Raw genomic sequence first — 7,452 nt, 5'->3', positions numbered from 1 at the left:
TCAATTTTTGGATGAATTTTTAGGTCTGGGCGCTTGGACCGATTCCGGGCACCCGAACCACCCGAGTGCCCGCGACACTCGCCCGGGTGCCCGTGGCACTCGGCCAGGTGCACGTGGCACTCGCCCAGGTGTCCACAACACTAGCCCGGGTGAGCCTGGTCCGGGCGCCCAGACCAGCTCCAGGCGCACGAACTCTCCTTTTCTTCAGCAGCTTCTTCTATATAAAAAGGTTACTCCATGTAATAAAAAAATATATTTACCCTATAAAATAGAGTCAGCATAACATAATAAAATAGTAGTAGTAATTAGATCCGATCTCCTCGAGATCAGGATGTAGTCAAGGTCTCAACTTCGGTTTCTCAAATGGACCTAAGCTGGACCGACGCCTACAGTTCCCTCAACAAGGAACACATCCTCACTAGATCTCTCCTCCAGTTGCTTACCTCTACTTACCAACTGCAGTCGATTGACTTGCCTAGGTCTTCCCGCTAGTTGTTAGGTCCGCAGACCCAACTAAATTTCAACTGGTTGTCAGGTTCCGTAAACCCAACCAAACTTCTCGCCAGATATTAGGTCTCACGGACCTATTTGGACTTCACACTAGCTATCTAGTCCTGTGAACCTAGCTAGATTATAGCCTAGTGTCAGGTCCTTCAGACCAGTTAACTCCTGCACACTTGGTAGAAAGGTTAGACAAACACCACATTTAACTTTAACCTATTTGTCATACATCAAAACCAAATTATTAGTGCAACTTGCACCAACAATCTCCTCCTTTTTGATGTAATGACAACTTGGGTTAAAGTTAGAAAAATAAATGTAATTAAGCAAACATTAAAATTTTGAATAAGGTGAGTTAGCATGATTTGATTTTTCTAACTTAACCCACTATCCTCTCCCTTTGACATACATCAAAAAATTAATACATGAAGCATAAATAATAAAGGTTTAACACAAAGTACTATGCAAGTTTTCAAATAATTATGCAAGTACTTCAAATAATATTTTTGAAAATAAGTTTTTAAAAACTAACTACTTTAAAAAATTCTAAGTAATGTTTTTAAAAACTTGACAAAGATAAAAACTCAGGTTCATTTGAAGGAGAAATAAATGTTTTTAAGAAAAATTTTCAAGGCTCTTTTTTAAAATAATTTCTTAATTGTTTTTGCAGAACATTTTCAAGGAACTTCCAACAAAGTTTTTAAAATAATTTTCAAAATAAGTTTTGAAATATGGTTTTGAAAACAAACTTTTCAAAATATGGGTTCCTTAAAAAAATTTTAAGGAAGATTTTTAAGGAAAAATTCTCTAAGTAAGATTTTCTAAATAAATTTTAAAAGGAAATTCTTAAAAAAATATCTAAGGAATATTTTTAAAAATTTAAGAAAAATTTTTCTTAAAAAATTTGGAAAAATTTTCGATCCTCCCCCTGAACTTGATATTTCTTGAAAAATATTTATTTAAATATCTAGCCTTTTGTCGGAGGATATCAGTGTTGACTTGGTTAGTTAAGTTAAGTACTAATGTCTAGTTGGAAATTAATGAAAGAGGACTACTTAATTTGATTAATGTAGTATTATATTTTTCGCCCAGACTTATGTTGATGCACAGATATAAGCATCTAAAATTCAGACAAGAGGTCTACACATCTCACTCCATTCTATGTTTGTGAATACACAATCAAGGTAAATCTAATATGTTTGTGAGATGCTCGATTCCTAGATCTATAGAAGCATGCTTTCTATGGGTACGATCTAAACTAAGGCTAAAATAATTTTTACAACACTAGGGAAATGGGAAAAATTTTGAAAACATAAATGAATAATTTTCCTATAATTTGTAAATCATTTGAAAATTTGTTTGATAATGAAAGTTCTAGTCTATCGTGCACATTCCCAATCATCTTCGTAAATTACTGAATTTAGATTCTGGTAGTAGTTTGATGAAAATGTTAGCGAAATTTGACTTAGACTCAACATAGTTGAGCTCAATGTCTCCTTTGGTGACGTGATCTCTAATAAAGTGATGTTTAATTTTAATATGTTTGGTTCGTGAATGATGCACTGGATTTTTGGTTAAGTTGATTGAATTGATATTATCGATATAGATTTTTATATTTTTATATTCTAAGTTAAAGTCTTTTAATATGTGCATCATCCATTATAGTTGTATTACACATTCACCCATTGCTATGTACTTGGCTTCAGTTGTACATAAAGTAACACAATATTATTTTCTACTAAATCAACCGACAAGTGATAATCCAAGTAATTGGCATCCACCACTTGTACTTTTATGAACTAGTTTACAGCTGGCATAATCGGAGTCTGAGTAGCCTATTAGTTCAAAATTAGGTGTTCTAGGATACCAAATTCCTACATTTAGTGTTCCTTTTAAATATCTAAAAATTCTTTTTACATTAGTTAAGTGGAATTTCTTAGCACAAGTTTGGTATCTAGCACACATACTAACCGTAAACAAGATATCAGATCGACTTGCAGTTAAGTATAAAAGACTACCTATGACACTCCTAGAGTTTTTTAGGTCTATGGGTTTTCTATTTGGGTCATTATCTAAGGTTATGTTAGTTATCATTGATGTTTTTATTTTTTTTAGTATTTTCCATTACAAATTTTTTAAGTAATTCTTTAATGTATTTTTTTTTGTAAACATAATTTCCTTCATTAGTTTGTTTAATCTGCTAAAAAATAAGTTAGTTTACCTACTAGGCTCATTTCAAATTCTTATTCCATTAAAGTTATAAATTCTTATAAAAATTCTGAATTGGTTGAACCAAAGATTATGTCGTCTATATATACTTGAGCTATAAAGATATCTTGTTTGACTGATTTTACAAATAGAGTTGGATCAATTTAACCTTGGTTGAACCCTTTGGAGATTATGTAGAACGTTAGCCTTTCATACCAGGCCCTAGGTGCTTGTTTAAGACCATACAAGACTTTCTTAAGTTTAAAGACATGGTTAGGATGATTATACTTTCAAACTCAGGTGGTTGACCTATATAAACATCTTTTTTTATTATCCCATTTAAGAAGGTAGATTTCACATCTATTTGATAAAACTTGAATCCTTTATGGGTTGCATAGCTTAGTAGCATTCTAATAGACTCAAGTCTGGCTACTAGAGCATATATTTCATCATAGTCAAGTCCCTCTACTTGACTAAACCCTTTAGCTACTAGTCTATCCTTGTTTCTAACAATTTTCCCATTTTCACTTAGTTTATTTCTGAATACCCATTTTATTTCTATTACCTTTTTATTATCAGGTAGTGGTACTAAGTCCCAAACTTTATTTCTCTCAAATTGGGCTAGTTCTTCCTGTATGACTATAATCCAGTCTGGGTCAAGTAGGGATTCTTCTATAGTTTTGGGTTCAATTTTAGAGATTAAGGATATTTGACTTAGGTTTCTGAATGATGATCTAGTCTAAACTCTTAGGTCTAGGTCACCTATTATTTGTTCAATTGGGTGGCCTAAGCTGACTCTTATTGTTCTAGGCTCAATTTGTGTTTGTTCATTTTCTTGTGGATGATTTTGTTCATCCTCATATTCGTCTATTACGTTTTCACTTGCTCTCCGTAGATTAGTGCTAGCTCTAACGAAGTCCATTGGTTGATACTGAGGTTGAGTTGAGCTAGATTCTTTAGTAATTTCGTCGAATTTTACATTGGTTGTTTACTCAATTTTTAGAGTAGTCTTATTATAGACTCTATATCCTCTACTATTTAGGGAATCCCCTACAAAGATTCTATTTTCTACTTTTGAGGTAAATTTTCTTAAGTATTCTCTAGTATTTAATATGTAAACAGGACATCCAAACACCTTAAAGTATTTAATATTTGGTAATTCATTATAGTAAATTTCAAATGGGGTTTTATTTTGTTTCTTATTTATTGTTGTTCTATTTTGTACATAGCAAGTTGTACTAACAGCTTCTGCCCAGAAATATTTTGGTAATTGGTATTCATTAAGCATTGTTTGAGTGGCTTCTTGGAGAGTTCTATTTTTTATTTCCACTATTCCATTTTATTGAGGTGTATTAAGGCATGTGAATTCTTGATGGTACCTATTTTCTAAGCAGAATTTAGTAAATATATGGTTTTTAACTTCTCCACCATTATTACTCCTAATTCTTTTAATTTTTGAGTCTTTTTCATTTTCAGTTTGTTTATAAAAATTACTAAATATTTTAAATATTTCATCTTTATGTTTTAAGAATTTTACCCAAGTGAATCTTGAGTAATCATCAATTATTACTAGATAGTATAAGTTTTCATTCATGGATTTAATCTCATGTGAGTCAAATAAATCTAAGTGCAATAATTCAAGTGTTGAATTAGTTTGAATTTGATTTGTTGGTTTGTGAGTTGATTTGGTCTATTTTCCTTGTTAACAAGCATTACAAATTATTAAATCTAAATTAAGTAGTTTTGGTAATCCTCTAACTAAGCCATTTAGTTTGGCGAGGTTTCTAAAGTTAGTGTGAGATATTCTCCTATGCCACAACCAGGTTTCCTCTTTTGTGTCAAGTGACACTTAAGTGAGGAGCTGACTAGGTCAATTGTATAAATGTTATTATTCCTAAGTCCTTTTAATCTTTGTAAGGTCTTTTGTATGTTTAATTAAGCATTCAGTGGATGTAAACCTAACCTTATATTCTGAGTCACACAATTGACTAACGCTGAGTAAATTAAATTTAAAATTTTCAATAAGGAGTACTTTATTAATAATGAAATTAGATTTTAATTTAATGTTACATATTCCAATTACCTTCAGTTTGCTGTTGTTTCCAAAGGTAATTGTTCCTAGTCTTTTGAAGGTTAACTTTGTGAATATTGTTTGATCCCCGGTCATATGTCAAGAGCAACCACTGTCCAATATCTATTTAGATTCCTAAAAAATATTAGGAGAAACAAAATTTTAGCTCAAGTGTGAACTTATTTTAACTTGATTTATTTTGATTTTAATTTAATTTATTTTTAATTTAATTTTGATTTAATCCTGATTCATGTCACCTAATCTAAGTTTTCAGACAAGGGAATCCTATGATTTTGTAAGATGAGTTACGTTAAATTTTAGGATTTGGTTTAACTTGTATTAGATTCAAGTTTATCTTTGAGTTTAACAAATAGACATTCTTTGGATAAACTTCTAAGTTATAGTGAGTCACCTGCACATTATTAGAGTAACCACACCTTTGAGGTTTTCCAAATAGTCATATCCACTGAACTTAATAACAAAACTTTGGTCAAACAAACTAGGATTGGTAAGGGATAACTTTAGTTAATTCTACTAAGCCAAATACATCAGGTCGAAGTCATATCTTTCTAGACTGTATAGATATAGTTTTCTTAACCTACTATCATCCAAAACTTCTCCAGTATTATTTTTAAGGTTAAAATTTTATCCTTTTTTGATCTAATCCTAATTACCCTGTCAGGTAACCTATTATTTTGGAGATGTCAACTAATTTAGAGCATCCTCCTGAATTATTGAACTTTTCGATTTAGGTTTTAGGTCTATGTCGATTTTTTTTGTAGTTAAAATAAACTTGATAGCAATTTAAATTAGCTTTGAAGTTATTTGATTTGAATTTATTTTTTCTATTTGAGTTTGAATTATTTGATTTGATTTTATTCTTAAGTTTGGAATTTAGCTTTGAAGGTTTATTTTGGTTTAGTTAGATTTGGTTTTAGATAATGAATTTTATTTTTAGGCACATAGAATTGATTGAGTCCTACGTGCATAGTTAGACACACTTTCAAAATCCAAGTTTTAGTTAGGTTTTTGTTTTGGCTTATAAGTGATATAAAAGTTTTATTTGTTGAGCTAGACTTGTATCCGAGCTACTTATTGTATACAGCTTTTTAGGTTTTAAGAATTAAATCTAAATTTTTTGATCTAGTGGTGAAAGTTTCTAATAATCTTTTAAGTTTATTAATTTTACTTTCTAAATTTATGTTTTCCTCCTCAAGTTTTATATCTTGATTTGGATTTCTATTTTTAATTTGTTCCTTGAGGCAATGATTTTCCTCAAGAAGTGATTCAGTTTATTTTTCATGTTTGATTCTTCTTCTTGCATTTTTATGTTAAATAATTTATTTAAAAATATGTGCCTTTTTGTTACCTTTGCGTCGTTGGTTCCCTCGTGTAGTTCTATGAGTTTATCCCATAGTTCCTTCGCATTTTTGTGTGGGCAAACGTGGTTCAGTTCTTCCTTTATTAGCCCGCACTAGATTGTGTTGAGGGCCTTGAAGTCAATTTGGGTCCTTTTCTTCATCTCCGGATTCTAGTTTTCCAGGTCCATTGAAATTCCGTGTTGTGGTCGACTTGAGCCTTGTATCCTTTGGTGATGCTGAACCATTAGTCAAAGTCAACCTTCAGGAATACTTCCATCCGCTTCTTCCAATATGGGAAATCGTCACCGTTGAAGAGGGGAGGAAGAATGGTGTTGTATCCCTCGTTTTGGGCCATGAACCTTGCACACAAAGAAGAAAAGGAAAGAAGTCCAAGACTAGGTCTTGGATTAGTAGTGTGGGAGAAGAAAAAAATATTAAGACTTGATTGGTGTTGCACCAATTCAGAGTAGTTTACAACAAAAAAAAAAAAATCCAAAGAGGTAATTGTACCAGTTTGGATTATATCAAAAAATCTCAAAAATCGAAAGAGAAAGAAAAGAAATTAAAAGTCACCCCCTTGCCTGATTGGTGGTTGCATCAATTCAGAGCGATACCAGCTTTGATACACTTGTAGGACCAGAAAGATGCTAGTGGGGAGGAGGGGGGTAAATAGCGTTCATTGAAAAATCGTGACTAAAAATAGGTATGCAACAGAAGAATAAAAGACAATGCTAACAAAGCCAAGTTTTACTTGGTTCGGAGCCTTCGACGACTCTTACTCTAAGGTCGACACTCATCGAGTGCTTTTGTTGGACAATCCACTAATAGCTCAAACAATTACAAAAGTTAAGTACAAGAATTTACAAACAATGTTACCGACAACAGAGAAAGTAAGAAAATCTTGATCGTCGATTGTCGGAGGAGTGTCACAGTGTTACAGGAGCTTTTTCGGAGCACCGAACAAGAGTGAAAGTCATAGCAGTTGTTATTCTGAAGCTCCTGGTCAAATATCTTTATATAGGCCCATTTCAGGAGCCTAGAATGCCTCCGAGTGTCTAGACCACGTGGCTCAGCCAGTTGACACGCTGCACATTACTTTTGGAAGAATTTTTGGGTCTGAGCGCATGGACTGACTCCGAGTGTTCAGACTGCCCAGACCACCCGGGTGCCCACGACACTCGCCCAGGAGAGCCTAGTCCGAGCGCCCGGACCAACTCCGGGGGCCAGGACTCTAGGCGCCTGGATCCCTTCTGGGCGCCCATACTCTCCTTTTCTTCAGTAGCTTCTTCCTTGCAAAAAGGTTAGTCCCGG

The sequence above is a fragment of the Zingiber officinale genome, chromosome 2B, assembly GCF_018446385.1.
Source record: "Zingiber officinale cultivar Zhangliang chromosome 2B, Zo_v1.1, whole genome shotgun sequence".
In the NCBI taxonomy this organism is placed as follows: Eukaryota; Viridiplantae; Streptophyta; class Magnoliopsida; order Zingiberales; family Zingiberaceae; genus Zingiber; species Zingiber officinale.
This window is presented reverse-complemented; position numbering follows the sequence as displayed.